The sequence below is a fragment of the Vespa velutina genome, chromosome 6 (assembly GCF_912470025.1).
Source record: "Vespa velutina chromosome 6, iVesVel2.1, whole genome shotgun sequence".
NCBI classification, from domain to species: domain Eukaryota; kingdom Metazoa; phylum Arthropoda; class Insecta; order Hymenoptera; family Vespidae; genus Vespa; species Vespa velutina.
The window spans coordinates 4,962,113-4,984,612 of NC_062193.1; the positions used below are offsets into that span (position 1 = coordinate 4,962,113).

Sequence of the window (22,500 nt, forward strand, 5' to 3'; positions counted from 1 at the left end):
ATTTGTCATTGTTGTGAACTTCGTTCACGCAGGTTCGTTGTACGTGATTCGATCAATTGTCGAGGTAGATTTTTTTTTTTTTCTTTTTTTTTTTTTTTTTTTTTTTTCTTGAAGAAAATCATCGACAAACCATCAATTTGCTTATAAATAATGATTCCGTTGATACGAGAAGGATTTTGCTTTACATAACGATAATCGAGATAATTCAATGAACATACGATTATCATCGATATCTATGTATATTATTAGAATCATTTGTATGCATTAAATTAAAATCAAATGGATTGTAGTGGATATATGTATGTGTGTGTTTAGAATCGATATAAGTGCATGTTCTATGTATGCATGTTAAATAACGATATCGAGTATCACCGATCATTGTGATAGATAACAGGTGCGTTTTCTCTATATATTTATACACACACAAATGCACACAAACACGCACAAACATACACGCACACGCATATATTTACTGGAGTATTCGTTAAACAATATCGGCACGCGGGCTTCGAATAATTTTCGACGTACGACTAGCTGGCTGTCCGAAACGATTACACGCGCTATTAGTTTGATTCGATCTGACATAGGGTGGATATATTTAATATGTGTGCGTGCGTGCATGCATACGTGCATGTATGCGCATGGTGATCCAACGAAACCCCACTAAGCTCTATATACCTCTTTCTCTCTCATACTACCTTGCACTTTATTTGCAAAAAATCAGGGAGCATAATTGTCTCTTTGTTTTTTCAGATAAACAAACTAGCTACGTTAGATTAGATTTATAAATCAGGATCGTCGAGACAAAAAGAAAGATAGAAAGAAAGAAAGAGTAAGACAAAAAGAAAGAAAATGTCGGGATTAGACCGAGGTCTTTAAGAGGATTAAGAAAGATCAAAATTTAATCTGACTAATCCTGATTTTAATCCAACCCCTTGTTATAAAATCCCTTCCTCTCACATTTCTCTTACCAGACGTTAGGATATATATATATATATATATATATTATTTTTTTCTTTTTTTAGGTATATATATATATATATATATATATACATAAAAAAAAAGAAATGAAATCGTATATAATTACTTTAACGAAGAAATATTCTAATGTTAGAAGTCAGCCAAGCTACGAATAGATCGATACAACTACGAACAACTACGAAGGAATAGATCGTGTCGTTCCTCTTAGTTCTCTAATAGAGTAGGCCACTCGGGTTCTACCAAAATACGATCTGGATGATATCCAGATGGTATAGTTTTGTATTATAATAGAAAGTTGTTTTAGAAAGTTATACTAAGTGTGACGTATTAGGATAAAAATAAAATAGATAATAGGCTATTTATTATATTCGTCATTTCTGTCAGTCGTACGAAATTATACGTACGTATGTAAGTACTTACTAACTTACGCCGTCGTAAATTCTCATATTTATTAATGTTTAACAGTATAGTAATATCACGAATCACGATTGAGATTAGGTAGACGTTCTCTTAGCATCGATCTAGTAACATCGTCTGCACTGTCCGTCGTGTTCCGCTACTTATCTCGATGCGCATTAGCATACATCCTGGTACTGCTATTGAAATCATAATTACACGTCATTCGAAGAAACGTTTGTGCTTACGAAACGTACCTAAGAGATTAGATGAGATTCGTTTTAAAAGAGAAATATAGTCTGTCTGTCTATTTATCTCTATCTCTCTCTCTCTCTCTCTCTCTCTCTCTGTATATATGTATGTATGTACGTATATGTTTGTATGTGTATAATTTTATTATAAAATCATTTTATTTTATATTCGAATAAGGAGAACGAATATTTTATCTTTGTATGAGCAGACCTTAGTAAAACGTTCATAAACAGGGAAAATTATTCCAGTACGTGTGGCAGATTAATTTGAAAGATTAGACGGTTAATGGTGGACACGTGGGCGCTTGGAGATCTTTCATCGTCCATTACATTACTATCGTTTGTATGGGGTTCCGCGAGAATCGTTAGCGCCTTTAAAAAAAAAAAAAAAAGACTCCATAAGAAGGGTTTTTATTTTCGATTTACACTTCCTCCATTCGTTTGTTCCTTTGTATTTTATTTTTTTATTTTTTTATTTTATTTTATTTTATTTATTTTTTTTTTTTTTTTCTATTTTCTCCGTCTTTTATTCTTTATGATCACAACTCGCGACTACTTATTGTAGGTAAGTACATATAAATTGATATTTTATTTTCACATAAATAACCGCATAATAAAACATATATATATATATATATATATGTGTATCGTTATAATTATTATAAGACAATTAGTTTCGTAAGAAGGGAAAAAAATTTGGCCGATCCACGAACGAGTAGGCTGATTTCTTTTTAATTCTTTTTTTCTTCATTTTATTTTTCTTTTTTCTTTTCACTCATCTGCATCGTTTACCCTCTCGCTCCCTTTGAGTTTATCGATCGCAACGATCGAGCTCATATTTCTACGCGTAGGAAGCTCTTCCACGACGGGCTTCCCTTTCCGGGATCGAAGTGCACCTAACCATCGCACAACCTTCTTGCCTCTCCCATTTTATTGCATTTCCCACACAAGCAGCGTATTGCAGCACCGTCGATATATATATATATATATATATATATATATATATATATATATATATATATATGAGAACTATCATTTATATATTTTTCAGAACGATCGTTCTAATATATTTCTCTTTAATCTTTAAAATACAGTGCGAATCAAAACGTTTCTATGGTTGCAGTAGTTTAATCTGCAAAAGATAAAATTTGCCCTTTAAAAAAAAGTCGCGAATATATTCATCCTGTGTATAACAATAACTTTTTTTTTTTTTTTTTTTTTTTATTTTTAATATATAAAAATCTTTTTCTCGATAAATTGATTTTCCTCTAGATTTCCTTATTTTCTTTTTTTTTTTTTTTCTTTTATAACCTATCGGATATAAATCCGCGGTAACATATAAAACATTTTAAATTCTCGGGAAAGAGTTATTGATTTTTTCTCCTTTTTTTTTTTTTTTTTTAATTATTCACTAACTTTTAGCCTCACCCTGTATACAACGGTAACTTTCTTAAATATATATACAAAAAAGGAAAACATATGTCTCTCGATAAATTGATTTTAGGAATTAATTTCCGATTTTTTTCCTTTTCTTCTTTTTTTTTTTTTGTATAACACTTACAAAATAAATATCTATATATTTTTTTTCCTTTTCTTTTTCTTTTCTTTTTTTTTTGTGTGTGTATAATCTACCGGAAATGAATTCGCTAAAACGCGTAAAAAAACATTTCGATTTCAGAGCACGTAGATGTCAGCAAAGAACGACGAGATTTCTCCTTCTCTCTCTTTCTCTCTCTCTTTCTCCCTCTCTTTCTTTCTCTACCCTTCTCTCTCTCACGGTTCTTGTGCTCCTAGCAAGCCATCCTCCTCTTTACTCTATCGCCGTATCCCTTTCGGTACTTCTCTACAAATCTTAAAAGCCATTCGACGAGAAACTGGAACCTCTCGTCTTAACGTGCCTTCTCCATTCTACTTCTTTTACCATTTCGATAGCACTTACTGAACATAGGGAACGAGTGGAACGTGTTTATATATATATATATGTATATACATAATACACGATACGAAAACTCGTCGCATTTGGGTCGTTCCGAAAAAAAAGAAAAAAAGAAAAATAATAATTAAAAAAAAAAAAGAAAAAAAAAACAAATTCGATAACGACCTATTCCCGATGAAAATGTTATCGTAAGGATAAGGATTAAAAGAAAGAAAATAAAAAAAAAAGAAAAAAAAAAAAAAAGGAAATGACAAAGTCGTGCGTTCTCATAATTATGAATAAAAATATTTATCTATATATATATATATATATATCGACGCGTCCGTTTCACTGATTATATTTACATAGAACGTTTCGATAGTATTCCCGTTTACACGCACGCATATCGAGTTATAATCCAGACACGAGCGTGAATTACGATGAAAGATAAAGTCACGAGATGTCTGGAAGATGCATTCCATCGTATGGATTTTATGAATGCCAATGAACACATCGTATGTACATACAAAATGTATACGCATATATACACACACACACACACGTACATACGAACATACGCCCATAGATGTATATGTATATATATATATATATGGTTTGAAAAGGATTAGGTACTTTCGAGGAATGACTAATCGATTTGTTTATCAACTTGATTTTCTTCTTCTTCTTTTTTTTTTTGTTTCTTTCTTTTTCTTCTTTTTCGTTTATAAATATGGTCAAGAAAACGAATAGAATAATGGACTCGTTAGAGAGAAGAATCGGTCTAACGTTGTTTTTTTTTCTATTTTTTTTTTTTTAATAGAAAATTTCTTAGTAACTAGTCTCGTAGATCTCTCCTAGCTTCACCTCCCTCCCTCCCTACATCTTCCTTCCCTCTCCATCTTACCATTTCTCCCCTTTCTTCCCGCCATCCCTTCTACATCGTACGTTACGACGAACCGATATAAACCGGATACACGTCACGTCACGACGCGCTAGGTACGCGAAGCATTAGCTACGATGAACGCGAACGAGGATGCCCTGTGATCAGGTTCAGTAGCCTTTTCTTCATAGACCCGAGCCAAGGACCGCGACAAAACAAACCTACGATGTCGATCGTAACGAGAACTAGGCTCACTTCCAACTATTCCGTATAGATAAGGATAAGACAAACTTGGATATATTTCCTGCGAGTCACAGGAATACGTACGTCGTTTTGATATTTTTCTTTTTCTCCCCAATTTTTTTTTTTTTTTCTTTTTTTTTTCGTTTTTTTTCGCCGCACATACAAGCTCAAATCCGACTTGTTATCTTTATCTTTTTTTCTTTTTTTCTTTGTTTCTCATTTTCATGGAAAAAGAGAAAAAGTTTGCTTTCTTTTTTTTCTACAGCTGACTACGCAACATTTATTTGCCATCACGTATCTGCCAATGGTCAATTATTGTATAGTAATATTTTTAAGTTATTACTTTTATATTTCACTGCGTTGTTAAAAATAAAAAAAAAAAAAAAAGAAAATAGAAAAAAGGAAAGAAAGAAAATAATACTGAACTTCTGTTATGTACCAACTCGAAATAGTATATAAATCATTTTAAGTTGTTATCTTATAGCGTTGTCTCGTTGATTTTCATTCAGAATCAACACACATTATGTACTAATATTAAATAATATTTTTCGTAAATCTTCAATGTCGATTATTTATAGAATGAACGCGCGCATATTATGTATTAATTTTAAACAATAATTTTTTTTACGTCAATCTTATTTATACATTTTATTTTTTTGATTTTTCTTATAGCAGAAAATGAAAACGTTCATTTAGTTCATTATTTAACAGAAATATATTAATCTCAAGTATTATTTTGCATTTTTTTTTATTTATTTGTAATCTTTACCTTTATATATAATTTCGTTGATTTTTTTCATAAAAACGAACGAACGAACGAATGAACGAACGAACGAACGAACGAACGAACGAACGAACGAACGAACGAACGAACGAACGAACGAACGAACGAACGAACGAAGGAACGAACGAACGAACGCGTTTATTAGACTTAATTAACATAAAAAATTATTTCCTTTTGAAGCCCTTATTTTTATGCGTTACCTCGTTGAAAAATTTTTTTTTTTTTCTTCACAAACCGAGTACATAGACAGACAGATTCCATATAATTTATGGTTGCCCCGTTCGATGAGCGAGTTTAAGTGTTTATTTTAAGAAATCATGAGGATTGTTTGTGTGGCTGACTTGTGTGTAATACTTGGTATACTCTCTTTCTATGTCTCTCTCTCTCTCTCTTTCTCTCTCTCTCTCTCTCTCTCTCTCTCTCTCTCTGTCTCTCTCATTCACTATCGTACTACATTCGACTTTCTCTTTCCACTTTGGACCGCAGACAGCGCGCGGTTTACGTTTGAAATCCTCCCTTTTGCCCGCGGCCATTCCCGCGCACACCGGAGGTGAATACGGCATCAAAGGTCTCACCAGGATGCATTTTATGACCCTTGAAACGCATACGATAAAGCGACATCCGGATGTCGTTGCGGAGCATTGTCTATTTTCGTTGTAAAAACACAACATTCTAGAAGAGTGGCATAGAAGGAGTCAACGACGTTATTACTCTTTCACGCTTTTACAACGTTTACGACGAAGTTCTTTCGTATTTCTTCGTTTAAAAAAAAAGAAAGAAAAAAAAAAAAGAAAGAAAACAAAACGAAAAAGGGAAAAGAAGAAAAAGAAATGAAAATAAATAAAGGAAAAGCGATCGCGTAGGTGTGAAGAATTGACGGGCGAATAGAAATACTTCTATTGATATATATATATATATATATTATCAATAGAATATTATGCTCAACATCAAACTCGAAGTTTGGGTTCGAAAAAAATAATTGAAAAAAAAAAAAAAAAAAAAAAAAAGAACAAAAGAAAGGGAGAAGGAAAAACAATTCTTTTTTTTTTTCTTTTTTTTTAATTACTTTTGTTATCCTCGAAATTCGCCAACGTCGACGATTATACGAGATTGATCGATAGATCGGTCGATCGATCGATCGTGATTAATTTCTCGAGTAATCGAAGAAATAACTCGTTCGTTATTAAATCTTAAAAGAGGAAGTAGAAAGATCGTCGTGAAAAACTGATTTGTTTATTATATATATATATATATACATATATATATATATATATAAATATAGCTCCTTTTGGTATCGTGCTTTTAACAACGACAACATAATTCCCGTACGTAGCTACTCTTATATAAACGTACTGCCGAGAAGTTTTCCTTAACGAGACAACGTGTACATAGGATAGATATATTACCAGTGGATATCTATGTATGCATAGGTATGAAAGCAAATTATCTAAGACGGTAACGTCACGTACCGGGTACTACTCCCTCGTAAGGGATTTTACTATGAACGAACGACGAAACTTATGTATATGCACTAGAGAGAAAGAGAGAGAGAGAGAGAGAGAGAGAGAGAGAGAGAGAGAGAGGATATTTGTACGCGAGAACGCGAACGCGTGAAAGCAGAGTTCATCGTTGTTGACCCCATGAAAAGTTCGCACGATTAGTTCCACAAGAAGCGTAGACAAATTCGTTTAGGGTCTCTTTGAAATTTTCAGAATATATATATATATATATATATATATATATATATATATATATATATATGTAATACCACTCAATAATTAGGTGATCTTTTTTTTTCATTGGATCTATATTTAATAAAAAAAAAATGTATTTCATTTTCTACTTTGCCTATAATACCTATAATACATACAATGATAAAAAAAAAAAATATATATATATATATATCGTATAAGATATGTTCTACGATAGATTATATTAATCTCTGTTTTATGATATATCTAATACGGTCCATAATAAATTCTAGGAGAAATCATATATTTTATGATATTTTCTACGAAATATTCCATACATATATACATATACATGTATATATATATATATACATATATATATATTATAGATATTATGATATAAGCTAATCATATTTCAAAAAGTTGTCAGAGATATTACGAAATTATCCAAAAAAAAAAAGAAAAAAAAAGAAAAAAAGAAAAAAACAGAAAGAAGGTAAAGAAAGAGGCCTTAAAGTTGGCAAAGAAATAGAGAGAAATATATATATATATATATATATATATATATATATATATATACATATATAAAAAAAAAAGTCAAGGCGGTTCTCTTATAAATGCCAACCGTATATGGATCCTTGTCCGTGCACAACATTCTCACAGTATGTATAGACGAGTGGATCTAGAGAAAAAGAGAGAGAGAAAGAGAGAGAGAGAGAAAGAGAGAAAAGGACGAGTACCGACGAGGACATCGAGATCTCCTTCGATGGAACGAACGGACGACCAGGTTCTAACGTTCCGTAAACGTTTATCGACTTTACGCAATGAATCCTTCCTCTTCTTCTTTCTACATTCGTAAACCCGACTGTCTCTTTCTTATTCTTCCTCCCCTCTTCCTCTCTCTCTCTTTCTCTCTCTAACGATCCAACGATTAAAAAAGCTATCCCAAAAAAGGATCAGTACCGGTTTCTATGATCTCGGATTTTTATCCCTTTTGACAATTTCCGTTACCTCTTCTTCTTCTTCTTCTTCTTCTTCTTCTTCTTCTTCTTCTTCTTCTTCTTCTTCTTCTTCTTCTTCTTCTTCTTCTTTCTTGTATTTCTTTCTCAAAAGAAGAAAAAAAAAAAAAAAAAAAGTAAAGTAACCTATCAATAAATGTCCTATCGTATATTTTTTTTTTTGCAATACGTATATGGATCATCCAAGTATTAAAGCCATAAAAGGTATACCTAAGTAACATTCTTACTGATGTTACGAAATATCGTTAGAGACAGCCAGAAGCTTTGCGAAATAGCAATAATCGATAGTTCCGAATAAGTATATATATTAAATAATAGACTCTCTAATGGTACAAGAGAGTCTCTCTCTCTCTCTCTCTCTCTCTCTCTCTCTCTTTCTCTCTCTCCCTGATCTAGATCTTACTTATGATTTTGAGGTGGTCAATACATAACAATAGAACGTGAAACGATGCACGTTCGGCCTCTGTACGCCCGTAAACATTGCATCTGCCATCCGGTTTTATCTTTCTACGCTCCTTTTAATCCGATCTCCCCATACTCTACCTCTCTCTCTCTCTCTCTTTCTCTCTCTCTCTCTCTCTCTCTATCTATCTATCTCTTTTCATCTCGCTCGATGTTCAAGGGTGGCAAGCAGACAGTGCAAGACCCTTTCTATGTGGCCCTGGATGGTCAGCTGCCGCCTCTCTCTCTCTCTCTCTCTCTCTCTCTCTCTCTCTCTCTCTCTCTCTCTCTCTCTCTCTCTCTGTCTGTCTGTCTCTTTGGTCCATCGCATGCAAAATCGTTGCGCACGTTATGGTCGTTTGAAAAAAAGGGTTGAAGTGCTTCGTCGGGGGTCGCTCGTTCCCTTCTTCTTGTTCACGTTAATTACATTGCACCGCGTTCCTCGTACCCCTAACTACGTTCAACCTACGCGTCTCTGATTTTCTCTTCTTTTTTCTATTTTCTCTCTCTCTCTCTCTCTTTCTTTCTTTTTTTCTCTCTCTCTCTCTCTCTCTTTCTCTCTCTCTTTCTCTCTTTCTCTATGTCTCCTTGTATATTTACCGAACATACCGATTCTCTTTAAATTCCACATTCGCTATATATTCGCTATAAATATTCTCATTCACCATTAAAGATTATTCAATGATAATCGTTAACATAATCATCATTATTATATCATATTCATTTGACGCTATATTAATTCAATTCATTATTATATCGGTTTGATTTCAATAATTATATCGAAATTATATCGACAAGTAATTAATTTATTCTTTAATATATATATATATATATATTAATTACTATAATTATAACAATATTCATTCATTTGTTTCAATTATCTTGTGTTTTTTAATGGTACATATTTTATAAATATACTTATACATACATATATATATATATATAAATATATATGTATGTATAGGTATATATTTTTCATACGTATATAATGGTGGTAAAAGTTTTGTTTTTTCTTTTTTTTTTTTTTTTTTTTGTTTTTCGAACAAACACACTGACAAATCTTTTTTAGCGATCGAGAGAAATTCAATTTGACCGACAAGGCTTCGTTATCGGTGTGCGATCAATCGGTCGAACTCGAAGCACGTCGTTCAGACTAATAAATCTCTTTCGTTAAATCACTTAAGCTATGTACCTGTGATAATTTATAGTGTTTTTTTTTCTCGTATCGGCGAACGATCGTTTCCGTCTTTGAAAAAAAAAAAAAAAAAAAAAAAAAAACAAAACAAAACAAAACAAAACAAAAAAAAAAGAAAAAAGAAAGGAGAGAAAAAACAAGTTCAACTTCTCGTTTTCAAGTTGATCAAATACTCTCAATTTAATTATCTCCATTACAATTATTTTCATTATATTGTATATATGTATACATATATATATATGTTATAATAATTATATCCTATGTATACATAGATAAAATCGTACAAAATAATAATATTTAAGGAAGCAATAAATTAATCGAACAAATTAATTAATTAACCAATTCATTAATTAATTATATACAATATAACTATATAATTTGCATTGGTAATCTTATCTCTCTTTCTCTCTCTCTCTCTCTCTCTCTCTCTCTCTCTCTCTCTCTCTCTCTGATTGACCAATTAGGATTACAAGACGTTTTCTGATGAATACGATTAGAGTATTTATCTCGCGAGTAAAACATTCTTTCTTTCTTTCTTTTTTTCTTTTCCTTTTTATTTTTTTTTCTCCTTCATTTCTTTTTTCTTTTTTTTTTTCTTTTTTATTACTATTATATACATATATATATATTTATATATATATATATATATATATATATATATATATGTATATGTTTTCTTTTCTTTTCAAATACGACGTACCGAGAATAAGAAGGAGACTCGTGTTACAAGCGACCATATAAATGCTATAAATTCCAGAAGGCAAAGGCGACGTATAGCTCGAAGCGCAATTTCCTCGAGCATTCGAAGGTACGACGCGCTTCGTTTACACACACACACACAAATATATATACATATATATTTATATATATATATATATGTATATGTACTTACTTAAGTACGTAGAACGAAAAGCAATAATGACTCTTGTTAGACATATGTATGTAACTAAGTAGATATATCTTGCGATTAGACGTAATAAAAATTTACAAATACAGATTAAAATTTATACTGCTAATTGATATAGTACGATAACTAAGATGCGATTGTTAGATTTGATGTTGTAGAGAAGCAAGGGAAAAAAAAACGAACAAACAAACAAATAAACGAACAAACAAAAAAACAAGCAAACAAGCAAACAGAAAGGAAAAAAAAAATCTCGTTTATGAACGGGATGCAATAAGATCGATATTACGAATGGAACAAGAGGAAATTTAACATCTGTATGAGTGCTGAGTGATGTATATTTTTGTCTTTTTTTTTTTTTTTTTTTTTTTTTTTTTTGGTAACTCATCGTACATACTTTATATGTACGTAATAGGAAAGCAGAGCTCGATGGTGTCCACTTTGGTTCTTGCGGCGACCGGTGCTTCTAACATTGCTGCTGTTATGTCTATTGCTGTTGCTGTTGCTGCCTGTTGCTGTTACTGTTGCTGCTGTTGCTGTTGCTATTGCGAGTGCATAGATAGAAAAGATCCTACGAATAAGGGAATAGCGGCTCGCGAGACAAGTGCTTGGTGAACGGACAAGCTCGGTCAGAGGGATGACCGGTGAACCCGAGTTCGGTGACCTTGCAATTGCTACCAACGAGAGAAAGAAGAAGAAGAAGAAGAAGAAGAGGAAGAGATAGAAGAAGACGAAGAAGAAGAAAGATAAAGAAGGATGAAGCAAACGAATAGGACGAGTTTGTCAAGTCGGTGAAGAGGGGAAGGGGAGGAGAAGGAAGAAAAGGATATCTTATGGCGATTCTCTTACTTAATTACCCTAAACAAACATTCTCTCGTCGAGAGTGACGTCGACACTTTCTAACGGCTGACATTACATAGGTTTTCGTTCTTCAAAGAAGATGAGATTTTCTCTCGAATTAGATTGAAATCTTCTATTCGTTTCAATGAAATTTCTATTCTATTTCTTTCTCTCTCTTTTCCTCTATCATTTTATTTGTTTGTCTCTAAAATCTTTCCTTTCTATAATAATCGCTCGAGAAGATACATTAATAAGTAGATGAAAGCAGAAACTAACGGTGTATTTCGAAAGGTAGATATAGCAGCGACCCATACGTGCTCCAGCATATTCGGAATTCATTTTACTCACAGAGAGAGAGTGAGTGAGTGAGTGAGAGAGTGAGTGAGAGAGAGTGAGTAAGAGAAAAAGAGAGAGAGAGAGAGAGAGAGAGAGAAGGATGAATCGTGGTAGGTACCGTTTCATCCGTGCTTAGAGATATTGGGAAAGAGGAGAAGTGGGGATGAGGGAGACCAGGGTGGACGGTTGAGAGGTTGGTGGGGGATGGAAAGAAAGGAAAGAAGGGAAGACCGAAGAGGAACAAGAAAGAGATGCCCTCTGGGATAATATTCGATGATCCCACTACCGGATATGTGTCCTCGAAACTTCTTCGAAAAAAATCTTCAATCGTATTATTACAAAATATCGTCAAATTTCTAACGTTTACATGATCATAAATGAATATCTTTTATAGGATTCGTGTCAAGAGAAAATAACCTTATGGTATTATTTTTTATCATTAATATTTATATATGTAAATGTGATATAGGAAATTAATCGGGCAAAGACGGAGACATTTGATAAACGCATTATCTTTGAAATTTGTTCAGGTTCGATATCTTACGCATGAATCAACGTGACATCGAGAGAAGCACGGATCCATTTGTTTATATCATATCTATCTAGTTCTCTCAGTAGTCAAAGATCTATGGTGTATATATGTATAGTTGACGCATTTAATTCACTCTCGTTTTCTCGAGCACAAGTCACACTACTGGTTTCTGTGCCTCGTTTGCATAGTGCAACTTGAACTCCGACGTCTTTCCCTCGGCTCTCTCTCTCTCTCTCTCTCTCTCTCTCTCTCTCTCTCTCTCTCTCTCTCTCTATTTCTCTATTTTTCTCTATCTCTCTTTTTCCTCTTTACACACACATACAGAGAGAGAGAGAGAGAGAGAAAAAGAGAGAGAAAGAGAGAGAGAAATAATAGGTATGTACACTATACATATGCATGTAAGTTACGATGCGATCGACAGCGCGAAAATCTCGATCGTGCGATCGGTATATGCGTTTAATGAGATCGAGTGTATCGATCTGTGCAAAGTCAAACGATAAGAGGTGTCCGGAGCTCGATACGATCCGTATCGATTATATCCTCGTGTCTGTTACTAAACGACGTTAACGTTAAGGTGTCGTAAGTGTCCCATTCAGTCGCTTACTGGTACGGAAGCAAAGCATAGAACGGAATCGAAACTCAATGGACCCGTTCTACCGTAAACTAGTTTCTATTTGATTATTCGAACGAGAATATTCACGCCTAAATATTGTACAGGACATCGTTATTTATTGATCATCTCGTTAATATTTTTCTTCTCTTTCGTTCCTTTCCTTTTTTTCTTTTTCTTTCTTTCTTTTTTTTTTTTTTTTTTTTTTTTTTTTTTTTTTTTATTTTTGTTGGCGCTCTCTCTTTTACGGTCAAATCGAAGAGTGAATTATTATCAAGCTTATCTATTTCATAATTCTTTCAAGAAAAAGAAAAAGAAAAAAAAAAAAAAATATTATCTTATCGCGTCCTTGCAAAAAGAGGGAAAAGATTTATCCTCGAGGATTTTGTATGAATCGTAAAATGTTAAGGGGGCAAAAAAAAAAAGGAAAGAAAAGAAAAAAGAATATAAATAAAAAAGAAAGTAGAAAAAAATCGGCAAATGACTCGAAAGGATAATAAACGCGAATGTCAGGGTGATATTTTACGACATGACCTTCGCCTTGGGGTGAGCTTTTAAATGCATACATACATACATACATACATACATAAATACATACATACATGCATACATCATATATACATACACACATACATACATACATACATACATACATACATACATATATATATATATAAATGTATACATACATATATACACGATTTAATTCCCTCTTGGAAGCAATGATCAACGTAATCCCGGATGCATCCTAAATAAGCTTCGCGAAGCCCAAGTGCTCTCTCTATCTTTCTCTCTCTCTTTTTCTGTTTTTTACGGTGACAAAGGAGGAAGAAAGTTCGTTACGATCGCGGCCATCTTAAGAGGGATAATGGCTAAAGCAAGGCGCATAAGTAACGAGCTATTGTTTCCTACTCGGATACCTTCGCTCTCGTTTGAAGTTTCCAAAGGCTAAGACAAAGGTATTTTCTTTCATTTCTCTCTCTCTCTCTCTCTCTCTCTCTCTATCTATCTATCTATCTATCTATCTATCTCTCTTTTTCTCTGCATTTTATTCTCAAAGTCACGTCTGTTTCTTCGTGATTACGTAGGTGGAGACGTGTTTGAACATAATCGTGATTTAACAGTCAAGAAAGTTTTCTATCGATCTATCGATCCAACCGTCACAACAATCGATGTGTAATTCTTGCGATCTAGGAGTTTATACAAAATAAAAAAAAAAAAAAAAAAAAAAAAAAAAAAAAGAAAGGAAAAAACGAACGACGATCTATTTGATTTTCGAATCGAATTTGTTATTGAAATGTGGAATAAAATAAAATTAAAGAAAAGAAAAGAATCCTTTTCTCTTTCTTACGATTCTAAAACTTGTAACTTGTAACATTTGAAATTATTTATCGTCCTAAATAATATCCTTCCTTGAGCGACTTATTTTGAATGCTTGAGACCGTAAACAAAAAAAAAAAAAGGGAAAATAATAAAAAGAAAAAAAAAAAAATAATAATAATAACAAAAAAAGAAAGAGCAGGATTTAGTAATCATTCAGTAAACTTTGTTCTCTTAAATTTGCGACAATGACTATAAGTATTATCTCATAAAAAAGAAATTTCATTTAAAAGAAGAAATACGAATGAATGGGATAATGGGATAATAATGGAAGAAAGATGAAATTTATCAAAACACTGCGTGTATATCTGTCCGATCGATAGATCGACAGATCGATAGATTCGATCGATCGACCGACCAATTTCGAGAATCGATCTGCAAGAAGACGAGATCCCAAGCTTTGAGAATTCTTACGGTCGGAACCCTTCCAGGACAGAAAGGAGGTGGGCGAACCAGTTCCCTTTGGAACTGTCCGGGCGAAGACCTCGATACCGATGCAGTAAACCATAAGTGGTTAGAGTGCCATGTACCCAACGTTTGTATGAGCGTGCACACGCGAGCACTGAACCGCACGAGCAACAATCATATACCAGCAACTGTACCAACAACAACAACAACAACAACAACAACAGCAACAACAACAACAAGCACACGGTAGTGTCACACACAGTAATCATGTCGTATCCATCATTCCTTTATTACACTTTTAATATACACTTAACATCCTTTTATTATACTTTTAAACGCGTTGATCGATCGTTCTTGTTACATATAAAATAGTAATAATAATAGTGATAATAGTAGACACATTAATATTACTACACATGAAATATGTTTCTTTCTAATTTACTTCTAATATTTTCTAAGATTATTCGTAAGATAAATTTAAGTTCAATGCACCCTAAATATACTTACGATGTCTTCGATTCTACTCTTATCAAAAAGATTTCTGGGAGATCGTTGTTTTAAGACCGATAAAGTTTCTTTAGAAAATGACAGAGAGAGAGAGAGAGAGAGAGAGAGAGAGAGAACGATTCGAATACCAGAGAAACCATTTTATGGTTTTACGTCGTTAAGAACAAGGCGTATGTACGTTCGGTTCGGTTCGGTTAGAAATCTTAATCGAAATTCGAGCTTTACGATCGACGTTGTTTGATCCTTTTTACGAAATATAAAAAGAAAAAAAAAAGAAAAAAAAAAGGAAATGTCCCTCCTTAATTAAAATAAAAATAAAAAAAAATAAATAAATAAATAAAAATAAAAACGAAAGAAATTCAAATGCAGATTCGAATAAATACGATAAATTGCGTATGATGCGAGATTGAATTTGACGAGAAAAAAAGAAAATTGCCATAATTTTTTAAACAATTAATTACAAATGTACAAGTTATCATAATCGAACTTTTTAATATTTCTTAATTCTTCCCTTTATTATTACATTTAATTGTATAATATATCACATCGTGTGTTATGGTACGATCGAATGATTCTTTAAAATAACTTAAGTATCATTATACTACTTTTGTCTCTTTTAGAGGCAAACACATAAGGGATAAGGTAGGTAAGTAGATATGAGTAGGTAGGTAGGTAGATAGGTAGGTATCTTAGTACTTACTCTGAAAAGACTTTAATCGCACGTTATAAACGACGATCGCTCGCGGTTAGAGCCACCTCGGTTTGCGAGTAACGATCGTGGGATTAATTTTTGGAATGCAGTGGCGCAATTTTTTACGATAAACCGAGCCCGGGGATAGGCGCGCGAAATAAGTGACCGGACGGGCGTCTGTTTTTTATGCAAATTGCATACACGGCCAGCTGTCGGCAAAGCAAGAAAAATTGCGCCCCGCTCTCCCTCCCTCCCTCCCTCCCTCTCTCTTTCTCTCCATCCCCGATCTCCCCCCCCCCCCCTCTCTCTCTCTCTCTCTCTCTCTCTCTCTCTTTCAATCTCTATCTTTCTTTCTCGTTCATACTCTCGCGTTCACCAGCCAACCGAGGAAAATACAGTTTTTGGCCGCCTTCCAGCCTAAGGATATTCGCTGCGTCGTTCTTTCATTTTATTTCTTTCTTTCTTTTCTCTCTCTCTCTCTCTCTCTCTCTCTCTTTCTATCAATCAATTTCTCTCTCTGTCTGTCTGTCTCTCTCATACCTATCGAGATACGATTTACTTCAATTTCTCTCCTCCAAAACGATCCATTCTTGTTTCTAACTCTCTCTCTCTCTCTCTCTCTCTCTCTCTCTCTCTCTCTCTCTCTCTATCTATCTATCTATCTATCTATCTTTATCACTATCATTCTATACCTTCAAAGTAAAGAAATATGAATAAATCGATCGGTACTGTGTAGATATTTGAACTGTTACGATGTATCTAAGTAGTTGCATGATACTACGGTTGACGAAAAAAAAAAGAAATCAAATTGTTCTATACATTATACATACATAGATACATATATATATACATATATACATACATACATACATACATACATACAAGATTTCCAATGTTGTTCAAGTTGTGTCGAATGGTCGCCTTAGGAATTCTCCAACTTGGAAATAAAAACGATCTAACGACAGCCACAAGAATACCGGAGCCAATTCAAGAACCGTAAAAGCGTGCGGACTCTCATTCCGCTCCAAGTTCGAGGAAAACGTGGGATACTTTAACGACCGACTTTGAAAAAGAGAGAGAGAGAGAGAGAGAGAGAGAAAAAAAAGAGTGAGAGAGAGAGAGAGAGAGAGAGAGAGAGATGAGATAGGCATATCTTTTAAAAGCCAAGTCTGTATGTCTGGTAACACGGGAGAATATAAAAAAGTTACGATAATCGTATTACCTCTCCGTGACCAACGAAGAAGATCCCACGTTTCCATTTAACGATTTTACCCCAGCAATTTAATGTATGTGTGCATCCACATACACACACACACACACACATATATATATATATATATAGATACATATAAGATGTATATGTAGTGTGGAGGAAACATATACCTACATGGGGGTAGCATTTACGTTACCCTCTACGGTCCATTGTTAGCCTTATCCAGGATAACGTTCTTTATTATCACTATAATGACCGGTACGATAAATTTTGGATGAGAGAGAGAGAAAGAGAAAGAGAGAGAAAGTGAGAGAGAGAGAGAGAGAGAGAGATTGACTGGATTGGATGTGGGCGTATAGTTACATATTACACGCATACAACTCGCGAAACGAATCTTTCCCCTTTGGCCTGAATCACGATGACTTCCGTTAGTGGTTTTGCTTTTATGAGACAGTATTGAATCGTTTTCAAGACTTTTTAACTTCCGAATAGAACTTTAAGAACGTTAACGTTATGATATTACATAGATAGATAAGTATACTTCTTAACGCACACATTGAATTATGAAATAAGAGAAAGAGATAGATAGAGATATAGATAGATAGATAGATCGATAAAAAGAAAGAAAGAAAGAAAGAGAGAAAGAGAGAGTGAAAGACTGGCGTAAGTCCAATAGCTAAAATACTAAGAACAATTTAAGGGTAACGGGGAAGGGGAGAGAAGAAAAATGAAAGAAAAAACAAAAAGAAGAAGAAAGATGTCGGTGATCCTTTACATCACAAAACTGGACAAGTTCCAAATCGTTTCGAACTTTTTCGACTAAACGATTTTTATTTCTTCGATCTTTATTCGCGAATACGTGAGTAAGTAAGTACTTATTTACGTGAGTGTAAGGTACCGTAAGTATAATCTATTTATTTGAAAGAAGAATCGAAAGAAAATCGTACGTGTCTTTTGTTGTCCCGTATGCAATAATAATTATCTCTAGACTTTATACTTATATACGTCAATAACTTGAATCATTTCGAAAGATTCATTTTCAAAAAGATATCATGGAGATTGATCAAGAATAATAAATAATCATTGTAACGAAAGAAATAGAACGATATTAATGTTTGACGATGGTTTTAATTCATTCAATTCGAAACGAACATTATTCTATTGATAGTTTAAAGAGATGTGTATATTATATTATTTCATGTTAGATTATAGAGTTCATAAATTGTCCTAATAAGAACTTACGTTACGTTACGTTACATATATGTATATATATATATATATGTATTTATATTTATATATATATATACATGTATCTATGTATGCATGTATGTATGTACGTATATATGTATGTAAGTGAATGGTTGATTGGTTTAAAAAAGAAAGTTCGTAAGACGATTCGTACGACGATGCTATTCGCGCCTGCATAGCGTCTATTATGTCGGCATCATAAATTTCTTTCACGGACATCCTCCGGGCCTCCGTCTTTACGCAGCCTCTTCCTCCTCCTCCTCCTCCTCCTCCTCCTCCTCCTCTTCTTCTTCCTTCTCATCCTTCTCTTTCTTCTCTTCCTCTTCTTTCTCCTTCTTCTCTACTCTTCTCTCGGAGCAAACGCATAAACGAAGCCTTGAACGACTTCTTCCTCGCTTCGAGTACTTCGAGATCTCGAGTCTCTACGAGTTTTCTTCTGCGAAAGAGAGAGAGAGAGAGAGAGAGAGAGAGAGAGAGAGAGAGAGAGCCCACCAACGTCGTTCTACGCGGAAACGATCGTAGAAATTGTTGATTCTTTTTATTTTTATTTATCTCTCTCTCTCTCTCTCTCTCTCTCTCTCTCTCTCTCTTTCTCTCTCTGTCTCTCTCTGTCTCTTTCTATCTATCTATCTCTTTTTCAAACTAACCAACGAGGAAGAGGAATTGGAAAATTATATATTACAATATTATAGTCACTTTCTCTTTGTAACGACAAAAGAAAATTTTCTGATGTTTAGTTAGATATAATTGATACGAGTGAAAATTGAACTCGTCAATTTTACAATTTCGAACGTAAGAGATCGATGAAATGAATTTTATTTTCAATCTTATATAAAAAGATTTTATTCCTTTCGTACGATCGAAGATATTTCATTCGGAGAATATCTATTGTCTTAAAATTGATCATACGAATTATTTTTCTTTCGTCGTATCGAATTTACGCTTCCGGAAAAAAAAAAAAAAAAAAAAAAAAAAAACGCAAATCCAACGATATTAATAAAACGGAGTAATATAAATGTTTCCTTCGAAATATTTTCTAAGATATAAAGAAAGCAATAAAACAAAAGAGAAAAGATAGAAACAAAATAGAAGAAAGAGAAAGAGAAATAGGAAGAGATAGAGGAAGAGAGAAAGGTGGAGAGAGAAGGTGGTAAAAGGGGGCGGGAGAGGAGTAGAGTGCGGACGTATAGGGAGTATATACCGTAATGGCGATCGTGAGATCTTTCCTCCTCCACAGAAGGAGGAAGAAGCGCGAGAAGCTTGGTTTCATTAGCAATTCATTAGGAAAGTGCCTTAATGGCGTTAACAGTGAAATCCTTTAAAGCTATGCTTCCACCACGAGCTCGGGTTAAACGCGGGACTAACTCGTGGTATCGAAGTGTCGAGATCCGCTTCGAGATTAGCTTGAAAATTTATGTAACACCCTTGCGAACTTATTGCCGACAAGTAACACGAGTACGAACAAAGGGAAACGTGCAGCAAATGCTTTGCTTCTCTGTTTGTTCCCTCGAAACTATACGATATGAAACTAAACTAAACGAGACGAAACGGGACGAGACTAGATGAGACGAGACGAGACGAGACGAGACGAGACGAGACGAAACGAGATTTTTCCCAAGTGTTTTTCTTTCTTTATCTTTTTCTTTCTTCTTTTTTTGTTTTTTGCAGAGAAAAAAAGTCAGAGACGACGAGAATAGAAAGGACAGTAAGAAATCTGAAGGCAATTAGTTCTAACAATCTAATTGCTCCTTTCCCCATGGCAAACCCATTCCTCCCCTTTTAATCTCATCTCAAAGCAAAAGATATTCACAGTCGCGAGCAACCGTGAACGATCTCGTTTATTCACGGTTAGAATTCTCTGCTTAGAATAACTCGAATCGTTGTCACTTTATGTTATTGTAATACGACACTAGAGTCTAAAACGTTTGAAGGGCGGGGGAAAAAAAAAAAGACGAAAGTAACCCCATTTTCGAACGAAGGGGGGAGGTGGGATGGGAGGGAGGGAGGGAAGGGAAAGAGAAAAGAAACAAAGAAAACGACAATAATAACAACAACAACAACAGAGAGAATGAGACGATACTTTTTACGAAAATTTCAATGACCATCCGGATTTGATATATCTTCGTACAAAAAAAAAAAAAAATCTAACATTATGAATCAGAGTGCCTACGTAAGAATATATAAGGGGGATAGTGTTAATGTACGTGTTTGAGTGGAATAATCATCGAACGTTTATTATTATCATTGTTTATTTTTTTTTTTTTTTTTTTTTTTTTTTCTTTCTTTATAGAAGAATATAATTCAATCGAGAGTTTTCGCATTCTATAAATTAATCGTGACATTATGGCGATTAAATATAGATTTTGATAATCACGTAAGTGAAATTAATGAGAAAATCCTTTGGATACGTCCTGTAACTATATACATACATACATACATACATATATGTTAAGTAATTAATTAACTAACTAAGTAAATAAATAACTAACTAACAAACTTACTAACTAAATCAAACTAACTAAACTAACTCAGAGTTACGAGCCGAAAACTGCTGAGGACTAGAGGACTATTTCGGTTTAGTCTGCTTGGCTAACTCATCCTTCTATCTACGTGTCCCACCCCTGCGGTTTATATTTAAAATCCAACAAGCCAGAACCTATGCGCGTCCACGCATTGGCGTAATCCATAGTGGAGACTGGATGAGAACTCCTGGCGAATATCTCGACGCAGCTTTCTCTCTCTCTCTCTCTCTCTCTCTCTCTCTCTCTCTCTCTCTCTCTGTGTCTCTAAATGTGGCCACGCTGTGTTCTTGTGCGGCGTCTTATACTTCAACAGTGTCAAGGGCCGCTTAATATAGTCTCTCTCTCTCTTTCTCTCTCTCTCTCTCTCTCTCTCTCTCTCTCTCTCTCTCTCTCTCTTGAATTTCCAGAGTTCGACGTACCTTTACCAGACAATCTTTCGCACGGCACGAGATATATTTCGCGATGCCTGGAAGAAAACATTCGACAAAAAGAAATCATGGGAAGTTCAGATCTATCAACAGGTCGATGGAATTCGATTAATCGCTCGATTAAATGTTTCCCCACTATTCCAATGGGTATCGATATTTTTGATAATTGGAGAAAAAAAGAATAGAAAAGAAAAGAAAAGGAAAAAAAAAAAAAGAAAAAGGAAAAAGAAAACAATTCGATTAAATTCAACTATCCGATATAATCCTAGATCTTCGATCGATTTATATACTCACGTACGATAGATATATATATATATATATATACTACTAGCTTATACAATTAAAAGATTGTTCCCAGAAGATATAATATTTTTATCCTTAAGTTTATAATATATTTTCTAGACGTTAGTAAGTACAAATATGAACAGGTTCATATACCTTCGGGGATGGTATTATATCGATAACAACAAACGTCTACTATGAGCAAACCTTCTAATCTTTCTAAGCGAAGGGAACTGATCGATAGAGACCGCTTACCGCACCTTTTCTACGAATTCTTGCGCGGTACTTTTGATCTACCGCGAAGATCTACCGTCGTTGATCGTCGTAGTTCTTTAATCTTCCTTTCTAAATCCATCGTTCTACGGTACGAAGTTAGACGGCGAAGGGATCTCGTAATTATATATATTATATATTTTTTCTTCTTTTTTCTCTTTTTTTTACTTATTGTGTTAATAATAATTAAAAAAAAAAAAAAAAAAAAAAAAAAAAAAAAAAAAAAAAAAAAAAAAAAAAAAATATATATATAATGAAAAAAATTGTAAACGATCACATTAGAAAACCCAAGAACTTTGTAACGTCGAAAATTTCCATATGACGTAACCAAGTAACACGTTTAACATCTCGATATCTCCTGATGTTCTATCGCTATACATATACAATTCACGTGTATTCATATTCATTCACGCTCACAAAGTATTCCCATGTAAACCCTGAATTTCGTCGTGTTTACGATTTACGATTGCACGTGCAACTAACAACTTGAAAACGTCCGACATTACATACGTTGGATGTTGCATGTAAAT

General features: G+C 33.8%; 1 protein-coding gene across 5 annotated transcripts in view; it reads left to right on the plus strand.

Annotated features, from left to right (window-relative positions):
• The window catches only part of LOC124949855, an 85,045-nt gene that overhangs the window by 18,942 nt on the left and 43,603 nt on the right, over positions 1-22,500 (plus strand). Inside the window, exons 2-3 of one of the 5 annotated variants that reach the window (XM_047495604.1) lie at positions 13,843-13,977; positions 14,830-15,052. The exons of 2 other annotated variants lie outside the window; for them this stretch is intronic. The gene's annotated coding sequence lies outside the window, so the exon portion shown is untranslated. Of the gene's footprint in view, positions 1-13,842; positions 13,978-14,829; positions 15,053-22,500 lie in introns of those variants that run through there. 2 more of the 5 variants (XM_047495606.1, XM_047495605.1) reach the window with 2 other exon arrangements.